At 33.9% G+C, this 15,278-nt stretch overlaps 1 protein-coding gene across 9 annotated transcripts in view; it reads left to right on the plus strand.

Annotated features, from left to right (window-relative positions):
- Positions 1–15,278, plus strand: part of LRFN5 (leucine rich repeat and fibronectin type III domain containing 5) — a 258,300-nt gene that overhangs the window by 109,390 nt on the left and 133,632 nt on the right. For 8 of the 9 annotated variants that reach the window (XR_013440671.1, XM_078053622.1, XM_078053623.1 and 5 more), the window contains one exon: positions 10,277–10,448. The exons of the other annotated variant lie outside the window; for it this stretch is intronic. The gene's annotated coding sequence lies outside the window, so the exon portion shown is untranslated. The remainder of the gene's footprint in view (positions 1–10,276; positions 10,449–15,278) is intronic. 9 annotated transcript variants of the gene reach the window in all.

A 15,278-nucleotide genomic window follows, 5' to 3' on the forward strand; every position in this document is an offset into this window, starting at 1 on the left:
GTATTTTTGCACTCTGGTTTGAAATTGAATAAAAGGCCCTTGTGAGGTTATTTAATGGGTAGTGCCCAGTAGAGTGCCTTGCACAAAATGAGCATTTGGTATCTAGATGTTCAGTTTCAAAAGTGAAAAGAAACTTTGTATTTATATAGTCCAAGTGCCTTACTTTATAACTAAAATATTTAATAATTCAAGAAATTAATTAACTTGCCCAAGAACAACCACAACAAAAAAAATATTGAGTGTTCAGTGTTGAGTCTAGGACTAAGGTCTGAGCACACACAGACTATAAGTCTTTGTCATTCTATTTTTTTCCTTTTGCTTATGGTTGAATTTATCTAAACCTTTTGATTTTTTTGGTTGGTTTGTTGTTATTGTTGTTAACATTATGTTTTTAGATCATATGAATTTTGGGGGTCATTTTCTTCTCTAAGTGTGCATCTGGTATTTGTAATGTTCCTCTACTTTTTTAAATTTTTCTGAAACTTACCTTATTTGATACTTTTTAAAAGGTAATCCCCCCTTTGACTAGCAGCTATATTCCAGGCTTTTGTGTTAATTCTTCACTTACATGATCTCATTTAATTTTCACATAAAATATATTAGATGAGGTCATTGGTGCTTAGGTAAAAGGGCTTTCTCATAATCATAAAGCTAGTCAGTGATAGAGTCACAATTTTAGGTATGATCTTTGTAGCATGAGGTTTGCAATGGTTCAACAGCAGACAGATGTGTACCAAGTTCCATTTGTGTTTATGCCACCATCCTACTCTAAAAATTTTGTCTGTGTCCTGGGCTGTGGAAATCATCTCCTAACGTGTTTCTCTTCTTCCACATTGGCCAGCATTAGCCAGAATAATTTTTTGTTAATATAAATTTGATCATGTGACCCATTCTTGTTCTGTGTGTGTGTGTGTGTGTGTGTGTGTGTGTTTTCCCCTCTCTGTCTCACTTCAACATTGGGGCTAATTTTGGAAGATAAGGAGTTAGCTAGGCAAAGAAGAGAGGAATATTGAAGGAACAGCCAATGCAGATGCCTCACATATCCAAAAGGCGAGTTGTTTTGAGGACTTGCAAGTATGGTGTGAGATTTTCAAGTTTGTCTTTGAAAAGATACAGGTTAGTATGCATGGAGCTTAGGGGCATGAAGAATGTTTGAAGCCAGATACTTATGGGCCTTGTATGCCATATTAGAATTTTATATATGGCACATAATTTGATATGCATTTTATAGAGATAATTATGGTGGTGGCAAAATGAAAATTTGGACAATATGTTGTCTTGTGATAAGATGGGAACAAAAATTCCATTTATGAAGCTGTTGTATTAATGTAGGTAAAATATAGTGAAATAGTGAATTACGATAATGGTAGTGAGGAACGGGTGCAAACAGATCTAGGATATTGAGGCTGTTGAATCAAGAGAACTTCATTGATTAGATGAGAAAATTTTATCCTAATTTAAAGTGCCATTAACATTCAATTATTTCAATAATTAAGAAGTGTAGTTACTGATAGAGGTCAGAAAACCACATATTTTAATAATGTAATCTCAAAAATAGTAACTTAAAGCCAACATCAATAGGCATACATGCACATTTTGAAACTGTCTCTAACTTTCATTTCTATATTAAAATACATTTTCTCTTCAGTTTATTCATTTTTGATATATTGAGATAAATTTCAACATATATTGCCGTTAGCTCCAAAATAAATTAGAAGTGTGCATAAATGATTTACCAATTTGGCTCCTATGAGTTAAATTTCCATTTTATTTCTTATTGCTCACATCCCTTATAGTGCTATCAATTCTCTTCTTTCTTGACATAACTTGGTTGAAGTTTCCTGTGCATGAATAACTTTTTTTAAAATTGTTTAAAATGGAGTTGAATGGAAAGAGACTTATAAGAATCAGAGATTCTATAATCTGTTCTTTTACCTCCTACCAAAGAGCAGTATGGCTTTGTGCAAATGCCTTTTTATATTTGGGCCTTTGAAATGAGATCAAATAACAGTGCTACCTGCTTTGTAAGACTATTTTGAAGACCGCGCTAAATAATATGTGTGAAAAAGCTTTGAAAATGGTAAAACATAAAAGTTTGAAATTAGTTTTTATTTTATTCTGAGGTTAGTTACACCAATGCAGACTCATTTAGCTAATGCATATAATCACCCTAAAGAAGAAAATTAAATTGTGGTCTTAGAGACTTAAAGTTTACAGAGCTAGGGCGCCTGGGTGGCTCAGTTGGTTAAGCGACTGCCTTCGGCTCAGGTCATGATCCTGGAGTCCCTGGATCGAGTCCCGCATCGGGCTCCCTGCTCGGCAGGGAGCCTGCTTCTCCCTCTGACCCTCCCCCCTCTCATGTGCTCTGTCTCTCTCATTCTCTCTGTCTCAAATAAATAAATAAAATATTAAAAAAAAAAAAAAAAAAAAAAAAGTTTACAGAGCTAATAGCACTTACAGTAAAATTTAAATGCACATATTTTTAGTTATAAAGGAAGTTACAGTTCCCTTGGTCAAACATCAAAATCACAAACTAGAACTTATTGAAAAAATAATTAACACTAAACCCCCCCCCCCACACATATGTGTTGGAGTAGGAATCTATTGCTTAGAGATATGTCTTAGAATTTGAGGTAAATTTTCTCATTTATAATCGTAAATATTTATCATTTTATAAATTCAGTGATGAAATATACATGTATCTCTTTTTCTCATAGCTTTGGAAGAGGCCACTCCACAGAGCCACACTCTCAGGGTGCAGGAAAGTCAGTTTGCCTTAGAGGCAATCTCATAAAATATTAACATTAGAAGGTATTCTCATGGCCATCTCTTCTGACCTTAAGTCCCATGCAAGAACATCATCTTTGATAGTTATATAGAATGAACCTGTTGGCTAACAGTGAGCTCTCAGGCAGACCATACTAATGCAGTACTATGAAAATAGCATGATCCTTAATGTACAAAATCCCCAGGAAGTTCTTATTCTTCATTCTGAGTCTCTGACTTTAACACCACCTCCTCCCTCCTCTTACAAATGGTATTTGAAGATATCTGCCCTGTTTCTTAATCTTTTTCCAAGATAATATTTCCAGTTTTAGTTTTCAACTGTTTTTCATTGTAGTGGTTGGGATTGGCCATGCTTTCTTTGGGAGTCTGTCTCTAGGCATGTTTCGCAAGAATTCAGAATGAGACAAACTGTATTTCAGATGAGGTTTGATAAGGACTAAATAATTCACTGTGACTATTAAACTTGTTGTTCTAGGTATTTCTTTTCTATTAATGAATGCTGAGATTGCAGCCCTGAAACTATTGGCCCTTAGGACCATGGGGACAATTAATACTCTAAGTGTATTTCATATAAACTGCCTTTAAAGACATATCCTTCACCCTACACTATAATAGCTTAATTTTTTAATCTAAGCATCTTTACCTTTGGCTCCATTATATTTCATTTTGACAGTCTTGGCCCATCCATTAAACCTATGGAGACATTTTTAAATCCCAGTTTTGTGTCAGTCACAGATTCACAGATTTAATAAGCACGTTTCTTATGTCCTCTTGCAAGTCAGTATTAAAATGCTGAGCAAGAAAAGACCAAGGACAGCGGGGTTACTGTGTAATGAAATAATGTATCTGAAAGTGATTTTGCAAACACTATTTTATATTCATCTTTGGTTCTACGTCCTTCCATCTGTTTTATACTTGCCACTTTATAATCTGACTTTATGGAGAATTTCTCCTCTGCAGTCTTCATGGTTTAACTTACCTTCCAATAACCTCTTTACCATCAAAAATCATTTCTAATTGTATCATACAGATTTTACTTTTAGAACTTTCTTCTCTTTTTAAATCATCTTTTCTCTTAGAAACTTTCTCTTCAAGTGTTAACTCCCTGAGTTTTTTTAGTATATGGTTTTCCTTTGTTTGCAGTTAAAATTCTTTAATTTGTATTTCTCACGTGTCTGTTGTATGTAAGTGAGCACGGTGGATGCTATGAGGTACACCGTTATCCATATGATGTTCCAGGGACTCAAAGAATTTATAGGCCAATTGGAGATCTAGGGTACACGAGGTGCCTTTAGTCGTACATTATAAGTGTGCTTTCTCTCACTTCCATTCTCCTAGTTCTTCTCTGTAGTTGGAAGAATGGTTTTAAGCCAGCCCTCATCCCCACAAAGAAGTATTCCTTGTGCTTTTAGATATTTTCTACACGCATATTGCTTTTCAGCATATTTGCAGTGTTTTCAGCTCCCAGTTTTCATGTAGTCCTTGGATTGTCTAAGATTGCTCCAAAATCATTTAATCACAGTTTCTCAGTAGTTACTCAGGACTTACAGCCTGATGTTCAACTCACTGATTTTAGTCAAATATATACGCTCTAGGGTTCTTATTATAGAGCATGTTCTCTCTCTCTTTCTCTCTTTTGATCCACCTATATCTATATACATTAAAATATCCCACTATATATACTTCTATAGTATTCTAGTACACACTTATGTGGGTGTGCTTAATAAAAATATCTACTTTATTCATATATGCTTAAAGTATATATTTCTAATATATATACTGTATAGATATTTCTACTATACTATATATATTTATATAGTATGCCTGTTGTGGGTTCAATTTACTTATATCATAGATGCATTTGTTTAGATTTATAAATTTTAAGTGGATGTATTTTTAATATAATTTGTTAAGCATTTGATAAGAGCTTAACATTGATTAAAAATGAAGAAACAACCACCACCACCAAAAAAACCCACAGAATTCCTGTCCACACTACTAAGCATTTTCTTCCACTCTTAAACCACCTCACATTTCCCAAACACAAGAAATCTACATTTTCTTTGATTATTAACTAAGAAAGGAAAATACCAGTTAAGAGCAGGTAGAGACTCTATTCAACCTCACCCCAGTAGGGCACTCAGCAGTTAGATAATTTACTATACCACATTCCTGGTATAAAATCTAATCCTTGTCCTGACAATAATGTCACTGATGCACTCTAGCACCCAAAGCAAGGAGCAATTCAATCCTTTTCATTGACTAATGGATTTAAGTTTTTTCCCAGTCTTTCTGTGAGACACACTGTAACCCAGATGTGATTTGATAAGGACCAAATAATTCATTGCAATCTTAAACTTGGTGTTCTAGATATTCCTTTTCTATTAATGAATGCTGAGACTGCAGCCTGAAATTATTGGCCCTTAAGGGTCACTCTGAGTCACCTGATATACCATTATGTAGATTCATATGCAGTTGAGATAAATAATTCAGAGAGATCCCATATACCCTATGCAGAGTTTTATTCCTAATGGTAACCTTTTGTATAACTGTAGTACAATATCTAATTTTGCAACCAGGGAACTGACATTGAGTCCATCTACTTATCTTATTCAGGTTATCAGTTTTACATATACTTGTGGGTATTTACATTTTGTTTCCTAAATTTTATCACATATGTAGGTGATATAAACACAGTCAAAATATAGAGCAGTTCTATTACCACAGTTCCTCCTGTTAACTGTCTATACTTTCTCCCTGCCCCTCCCAAATAAGCCTCCACCTTGGGTTGCATCTTACTGAAATACAGCATCACTTAAAATTATTTTCTTGAGTTGTTAACAGGAAATTACAAATGCAGTAGTAAAATTTTTAGGTCACCAAGATTTATGTTTTATTTAACTGCTGAACACTTGCTATTAGAGGAAAGGAATGATTAGTTGTTCTCATTTACAAAGTGACATTTACATTAAGCAACAAATGTTCTAGTGGTGCATTAATTTATTTATCATATGATCCTGGATGTGTATAATAATTTGTAAACATTTTCCTATAGCTGGGTATATGGTACACTTTATTCAGTAACACAAATAGATTTCCATATTCAATCAGGGTTTCTTTTTTTAAAAATTTTTTATTGTTATGTTAATCACCATACATTACATCATTAGTTTTTGATGTAGTGTTCCATGATTCATTGTTTGTGCATAACACCCAGTGCTCCATGCAGAGCGTGCCCTCTTTAATACCCATCACCAGGCTAACCCATCCCCCCACCCCCCTCCCCTCTAGAACCCTCAGTTTGTTTCTCAGAGTCCATCGTCTCTCATGGTTCGTCTCCCCCTCCGATTCCTCCCCTTCATTCTTCCCCTCCTGCTATCTTCTTCTTTTTTTTCTTAACATATATTGCATTATTTGTTTCAGAGGTACAGGTCTGTGATTCAACGGTCTTACACAATTCACAGCGCTCACCATAGCACATACCCTCCCCAATGTCTATCACCCAGCCACCCCATCCCTCCCACCCCCTCCACTCCAGCAACCCTCAGTTTGTTTCCTGAGATTAAGAATTCCTCATATCAGTGAGGTCATATTCAATCAGGGTTTCTGATTTAATTTTTAAATTAGGTTTAACAATACTGGTGATGAGGCAAGCATGTTTTAATAATAGCATTTTTATGAATCCCCCTGAATATTTATGCATTTCAAAAACCCATTATCAAAAAATAATTTCTGATTTTATTCTGTATTTCTGGTCCAAATTTTTTTTCAAGTTATTTGTCTTAATAAAATAGTATTTCTTATATTATACCCTCATTTTTGGAGTAGTCCACTAAGATCATGGCTATATTATACCAAACAATATATTATTATATGATTATCAAATAAGTGATTGACTAAATTACAGTGAAACCATCTAATTCATTTATTCATCATATATTTCAAAACAGCTGGGTTTTTGCATCATGTAGCTGAAACATCTGGACGACTAAATGTTTAATTTTTAATCATTTTCAACACAAGGTAGATATAATTAAAAACTAATGAGATCAGCTCCTTCATGTTATTTATTTTGTACTATTAGAGGTAAGGTGGAGAAAGATAAGTAATGATGCTTTTTGGTGGATTCATAATTGCTCAAACTGGATCTTTAAATTTTTTTTTTTTTAAAGATTTTATTTATTCATTTGAGAGAGAATGGGAGAGAGAGCACGAGAGGGGGGAGGGTCAGAGGGAGAAGCAGACTCCCTGCTGAGCAGGGAGCCCGATGCAGGACTCGATCCTGGGACTCCAGGATCATGACCTGAGCCGAAGGCAGTCGCTTAACCAACTGAGCCACCCAGGTGCCCTCAAACTGGATCTTTAAATTTGAAGGAAATACTTAAGATTATGTTACTGCTACCTTCAAATATTTCAAGGGTTTCTTTAGTGATCAATGTGGTAAAACTTAGGGCAACCTTAGGAAAAACTTCCTGAGGGAAACAAAATTATCACATGCCTACAATGAATTCTATTCCAGATTGGTACTTTCAGATGTATGATACCTTGAAATAATGACAACTTTTTGTAATACTGTTTTTCATTTTAAGAGAGAAAACTGAGTAATATGGTCATTGCTATGATTCCAGTCAAGGCTCATAAGACTTTTAAAGTCCTGCCTTTATCGATAGTGAGATTTGTTTTTTTTTTTTTGATAGTGAGATTTGAATCAAAGTATATGTTCAGACAACTGATGAGCACTTAGCGAAGACCTTGAGGGGAAGAAAATGCCACTAGGATCTGGAAGGGATCATGATTCTCCATTTTGAAAAAAATATTCCCTAATAACTTTCTGAGTCTTGCCCATGTTTCCTGAGTTCTTTCAGAGTTTAATGTTGGCATTCAAGATAATTGTTGGAGGAAGAACCATATTTCTTGGGAATACATGTACATAAACAATAACAGTTGCCAAATTTTCTAAGACTGTGGAAGAAGGCCAACATAGCAACAACTTGGAACTAAGGGACTGATCAGAATTTCTCATAAGATGTTTTATTTCAAGATATTATCAAGTAGAAAAGGACATCTTTGTAAGATCGCACTACAAAATTGCAGTATTGGAATACCAGTCTAAAACCTACTATTTTTGGCATTGCACTGACCAAAATATATGGACTAAAAAGCAAAAAGCAAAACAAAAAAAAAAACCACAAAAAACCCAGCACCTTCTTTGTGTTTCTTTATTATAGAATCCTATAATGGCTTTCTGAAATCTTCACTTACAATATCAGATATAGGAGCATTGATTTGGAGTGAGCTAGCCCTAGATTAAGAGTCCCAGGCTTGCCTGGTGCTAGCTATATGACCTTGCTCAAGGCTAGTTGACTTGCCTCTATCCCTACTTTTCATAGCAGTGTATAAGAATATGCATTTATTTCATTTGATTCTTGGGAGAATTGGTTTAGATAATAGATGCTTTTTGGCAGCTGGCACATAGTAAGTACTTAATAAAAGTTATTGTAAGAAAAGGGAAAATGTTATCATTAATAAATGATATAACTGTAGATAAAAAGAGCTTTGGGTTATTAGAATTTAGAAAGGATTGTAGCGGTTACTATGCTTTCCACGCTAAAATGAAGACATGGAAATACTGTTGATCATCAGTCCTTTTTTATTGTTAGTATAATAATTGGAGATATTAATAATATTTTGCTCTTGCTTTATACTTCCTCTTTACTACAGGGAGGGAGCATAATCAGAGTTTCAATAACAGGCTTCTGTACCTAAACATTTTACTTCTAGGAATTTGTCATAAATGTATTCACTAATATGTGTACATAGATAGATGTATAATAGGACATTGATTATATCATCTTATGATAAAATCCTGGACATTTGCTAATTTTCAACCTGGACATATTATGAGCAGATTATATTGTATGTATATAATAGAAACTCATGGATAGAATGAATAGGGTCGATAATAGAAAACAGGAGTGATCTTCATGGTGTATGAAATAAAAGGAATAGAGCAAAATAGGGTACAATATTATATATGTATAAAAATCCACACACACAGACTCACATTCATATATGCGTAAAGTATTTCTGGGAGGATGTTCTTGAAATTTGAAATTGGTTTCTTCTAAGGGGTATATGTCTTGCTTTGGAGGGAGATTTGCTTTTGTATTTCTTATATTTTTATCATGCATATAAAATGTAAAAATTAAAATATTCATGGAAAGAAATAAATAACAAGGCAAATGATAGCTGTCTCAGAATGGTTGGCATATGATTGACTTATATTCATGTATGTGTGTATGTGGTATATCTAAGTTATTCCCTAATTCTCTAAGACACATCTATCTTTTGTAATAAATATAAATTTTAAAAAGATAACATCAGTTGGCAGATTCATAAAGGTAATTTGAAATGAACTGTAATTTACTTTTATTCCACTTTACCATTAATCTGTTCATTGATTTTTAACATTCCTGAGTAATTTCAATATAAACTTTAAGCAGTAGCTTTACTTTTTTTTTTTTTTTAAGCCGTAATTATCAGCCATCTCAGGACAATATAATCGCCCTCTTAAATTTTGACTTTATAAGATCATTCACACATTTTTACAAATGGAGACAGCAGAAACAATAAACAAAACCCAAACTGTTTTTGTATCATCTTACATGATTCTTAATAATACCCTTTGGAATTATATTATTCCTCACTTTTGCTTCTGCAGATACAATAAATCATGGCCTAAGTAAAATTACAATGCCTTTGTTCATTTAAAAAAACATTTTAAACAATTCAGCCTATTTCTGCATTAAAAGTGATAGTGGTTGAATATTAATTGGCATTATTATATAGATGTTAGGGGAAAGAAAGTTAAATATTGTGTCTCCTAGAGGTAGATCAGTTATTATTTAGATTAATACGGGACTCTCAGAAATAGGTAGAAATCAGCAATCTTCTGACATGAAGTTCAAATACAAGTGGCACATCTGAGGATTTCCTCTGTAGATTATCGATGTGTTTAAATAAGTAGATTCTGTCTTGAAGGAAATACAGGCATCACAACATAAAACAGTTTGCTGCTATGAGGGCAGGATTTATGAGCTTCATTCACTGCTGAATGGCCAGTATCATGTGCCTGGTACATAGTAGATGATGGTTAAACATTTCTTGACTTTTGTAATTTTTTTAACATTAGTCTGCAAGTTGAATTAATTGAAATGTAAAGAAAATTGAACTATCTTATCTTTCAATTGTTTAAACTATCTTCAATTATGAGATAAGAAAACTTCTAAAGATGAAAAACACAACGCTGACATAGCTGTTGGAATCAGGGCCATTACAAAGCCTTATTATGCAAATCTATTCAAATTATATTTAGTGATATTCCTGATATATTTTGGGATTGATCACACAGTTAACAGCAACTCTATTTTTCAAAGATACTTTATAGACATATTTTGATACACTCTTTTTGTGCTTGTCTCCTTTGAAGAGTCCCTGTAACCATTCAGCCAGGTGTTGGGAAGATATGTAGTAGCTGAGCACCCTTCTGACACTATCCTCAGAATCAGCTTTGGAGATGCTTTCACCCTGTCCGTCTTCTTCAGCAGCCAGGCAGAGTGCTGACTCCTTCACAGCAGTGAGGAACTCTTCTGGCTCCAGAAGTAAGTTGACTACATTCAGTTTGATCGTTGCCCGTGGTTTTAAAAATACTTAGAGGAGGCTAACTGGAAATCTTGCAAATTCATATACAAATTAAAACCAGGATTATTCATCACTAACTATTTGACTTCTTTTTTGAGTTTTATCTTTCTGAAGATATAGTTATTACTTTTTATGTTGATAACCCATATGTTTATGGGGTTTTCTGAGATTTTTTTCAGGATTGCTTCACATGGTTATCATGATTTATATTTGCAGCTTTGAGGCATAGAAAGGGGAGAGATTAAAATAATGTTTGCACATAAGCAAATGGATTCAGCATGACCAAATATTTTATTAAATTTGCTTGTCTAATGAATTAAGAAGATGGAATAAAATCTCTGGTCTTTTGATTCTTAAATATCAACTACCCTTTTCATGACTGTGATCTCCAATGGTATATGGAGAGTAAGAGACTGGTGCAGGAAATGACATTTCTCTTGATTTGTTGGTTTACTGAGTAACGTGTTCTCTGTGTCCTTGAAGGAGAATTTATGGCAACTTACAAATATGCATACTAAAAAATAAAAGAGAAATCACAGGTAGGGACATGGATTGAAATCAGGACATGAAGATTGTACAAGATGCGTAATGTAATATATTACACGCCACCCCCAAACCAATTCCCAGCTGCATACTTATCTTTGGGCTTTTTAATTACTGGATATATCAGGTAAATACATCAATTACATGATTGTTTATGTTTATAGGATTTGAAAAGTAAAAACGGTATCTTGGGGAATGTTCAGACTTTCCTAGTTCATACTTCTAGTCCTATTGTTTTGCCATTTTTCTAGTTTATTTGGTTTAAATTTGACATATTTCTTTTTTCCCATTTCCCAAATACTCGGTGTAGGCGTCCCTTGCTTCTCTTAGGGATATATTTGTGTCAAAATGTCACCACACAAAATGATTATGAGTGCATTTTTATAGACAGTAAAAGTTTGATTTAGCCTAGATTATTTATTTTAATTAGGTGCTTAGCAATTAAAATTTCCTTGAAGAGAATGGATAGAAAATACTTAATAACCTTAGTTTTATTTTGCAACATATTACAGCTTCAATATGCCAGCAATAGATAGGTCTATATCTTTAAGGGAACAGAAAGACTGTTGTTAAGAATTTATTTCTGAATTGTGGTGCTATCTATTTAATAGTTAAAACAGGCATTCAGTATGTTGTTGCTAGTGTACTCAAAGTAATGTAGAAGGACTACTTTTAAGACATAAACAAATAGGATATATTAGGTTATATTGAAGTTAATTCATTATAACTATAACTGTAGCATAAAATGATGAGTCTGAGTATGCAGAAGATAGATTACAAATCATTATTTTAGTGTAGGTTTTTTCTATGCATGTTTTATTACCTTGTACTCTTTTCGTACATCATTTATTCATTTATCTTAAAAATTGCTTTGGCTGTTTTTGTTCTTGCGCTTTTTATTAAATAAAGCAACTTGAGGGAGACATTTCAGATTTTCTAGGTTTTGCTTTTTTAAAGAAATGGAGGACCGACTAAGCTTGAGTTGATTTCACACATCTTGAAGATATAGAGATATATAAGGTTTGTTTCTTAAAGGCAACCCCACAAGAACCTACAGAGATTTTATATGCCCAAACAATAAATTAGATACTTAATAAATTTTTGTTTTCCACAGATAAAGCTGACTTTTCTAAATAACACATCTGACTTTATGAAAGCTGTTAGCATAGGAAATATATTTACTCACATAGATTCTCTAGTGTAAATCACAAGACTAGTGAATTCAAATACATTTTCATTTACTAATGGTTATAATCAAGGCTGGAGGATTTCCTTAATTAACCTGGCAATAGAAGGCTAAACAGAAATAATTTATATATTGAGAAGGACTCTTCTGAGTTAATGCTTAATTCAATTTTTAAATTACCAGTCCATTAGTCTGTAGAAGTAGAACCTCCTTTTTCCTTTCTATTTTTTTCTTTGGAGTAACATTAGGCTGAAAGTCTTGCATGGAATTAATCACCCTGAAAAAAAGAGAAAGTAAATACATTCCTAATTAGGTTCCTCAGATTTCAAATAGCTCATTGAAAATTCATAGCACGTCCATTAAAATCCCTTTAAAAATAAATGGAATACTAGGAACTTTCTTAGAGGAAGTAAAGCATGGAGAAGTAGTAAAATAATGAGGCAATGGAATATCTATTCGTTACTAGTGGAGGACAGTTGAGGTAGTGGTTGTTGTTATGATGGTTATTTTTCTCACTGTGGCATTTTCAATTAGTCTTGGTCAGTAAAATAGTATTTTTGTCTGTTTCTACTGTTCCTTCTTGTTTAACTAAAGCACTGTGATAAAATTAAACAATAAACAATAATATCTGAACAGGAAATGTGCATGCCTGTCTAAATATATACATATGTATATATGTATCTAAAGATAATTTACTATATGCACAGCAGTAATGATAATCACTCTACAAAACTAATATGCCTTCTAAATATTAAGTATTCTTACTGACATTAAATATATCATATTTTTATTTTTCTGAAACAAATTTCCCTATGTTTAAGACTTGGAAATTATCAACTCTGATAACATTAATTGACAGTGGCTTAACCATTTATCGTAATAATCAATATATTATTATTTGACACCTTCCAGTACTTTTTAATAGACATTAACTTATTTGATTCGAGTGGTTTAGCCCTTTTCTAAATGTCCCCCACTTATTTCACACTGTGCTCTTCACCTTTCTTGCATTCTAGGCACATCATATGACCTTCCACCAAAGTCTTTGCACATGATTATTTCTCCCTCAACAGATCACCACTCCCAGTTCCTTTTTGCCTAGTATCTCAACACAATAGTCACTTCCTGAAGGAAGCCTTTCTTGTTCTGCCTGACCAGATCATGACCTGTTATCATTTGGTTCCACAGCACCGTATAACTGAAATTCATTACAAGTTTATGTCTCTTCATGCAGTTATCTAATGTTGACCTCCCTTTCAGAATGTGAGCACTATGAGGTCATGATCCATGTCCATTTTGCTCATCATGGAAACCTCTTTTCATTTTTTAGGCACTATGAACATGGGCCTAGAGCCCCCTTCCCCCCCAGCCCTACTCCACCGTGGGGGTTTCAAGGACATCAACTGGAATAGAATTTTTAAGCACCGACTATGAAATCTCTTTGGTTTTGTGTTTTCTTGTTGTCAAAGTTTTATTGCAGGCTTGCCATTCTCAATGGGTGTTTATTTTTCTAGTGCCTTTATACTGCTACCCTCTCTCCTTCTTAGTCTTGGCTACATTCCTTAGGGTCTTATTTTCTGATAGGTGATTGATCAAGACCCTGTCCTTGCTGTTATGAAGCAGGTACAAATGAATCCAATTGGAATTTTTGTTGAAAAATAATTATAGATCAGTAGGAGTGATACAGGTATTGCAATGCAGAAATAACTACCATAACTAGTGATGGAAAACTACATATAGTCATGTGAGCTCAGTGAAAAAGAAGTTTTTCCATCTGAGATTATGCAAATATGCTACTTAGTATAAGTAGAATTTGAACCTCAGAGATAGGTCTCAACATTAGACTATTGTTAATGTGCTGATGTGTTGTCTCACTTAGGTAAATATCCCAGAAGCTAGAGAGATAATGCACAGTTCTCCCAAAAGCCCTTAAGTACTGACACCAAAACTAAAAATGTCTTAGCTGGCAATACATGATGTAGAAAGGCCACTGCTCTCTCAGCCTACTGTTAGTGTCATTTCTGTGGGTTGCTAATACTATAGCTCTTACTATGAAGTGTCCTGGGATGAGGTCTGAATAAATGTTTTGCTTTAGGAGATAATGATTACATTTAGGACCAGGAGAGATTGATGTCATGTGGAGAGTATTCCTGGCAACTGACATTAGATGTATGGCAACAAGCTTAATTGCAAAGCATTGGCTATGGAACTCATTGGAAAAAGTCCAATTTGTACAGACTTAACCTAGGTTATTATCCCAGTTATTGTGATGAACACCCTGTTTCATGTCTAGTAAACCTCCCTTATATCACTGTGGGCTGCATTGGGGGCATTTTAACATATGTCAAATTTAGAATTCTCTGGGTAAACTGAGGCATCTCTTACTAATATTAAAAAGACCATGGGAGACTTTATAGCAAGGAAAACAATTGGGGGTACAAAGACTTCATTTAGAGAAAAATCTATGATTTACCATAGCAAGAAACTCACAGACTAAAAGAATCAGTGTAGGCTACACTGATTATAAACACTCGCTTATTATTACTAATGACTTATGAAGGGGAAAACACAATGAAATTACAGAACTACATGGAAAGATGTGTGAAAAAAAAAATCAGGGACTTTGTAGACATATCAGTGCCAGCTTGATAATGAAGTAGACCTATGGCTGGAAACATTAATAATTTAGGAAAACCTAGAGACTTGATTTCGAAAAGTGCTATCTAGATATCTAACACAGTTAACTTAGATTATATGGTTTTGACACAGAAGTATTTAATATCTAGAATGTTGGAGAACCTCACTGGTGTTGAAGATATTTTATCACCCAGAAGGGATAAGTAAAACACACCAGTTGGGGATGGGGACAAACAGGAGGAGACATATGGGTTAGTCTCGAATGATAACCTTTTCCATCATCCTTCATTACGTAGATAAAGCTGGATGATGACTGTGACTTGGCAGGTAGTAGCTTAATCTCATTTGTCTAATTAATCTTACCTTCAGTCATTAGGAATATTGAAGGTGTAATTTACTTGACATAAAAATGCATTCCCCCTAT

The sequence above is a fragment of the Halichoerus grypus genome, chromosome 8, assembly GCF_964656455.1.
Source record: "Halichoerus grypus chromosome 8, mHalGry1.hap1.1, whole genome shotgun sequence".
NCBI classification, from domain to species: Eukaryota; Metazoa; Chordata; class Mammalia; order Carnivora; family Phocidae; genus Halichoerus; species Halichoerus grypus.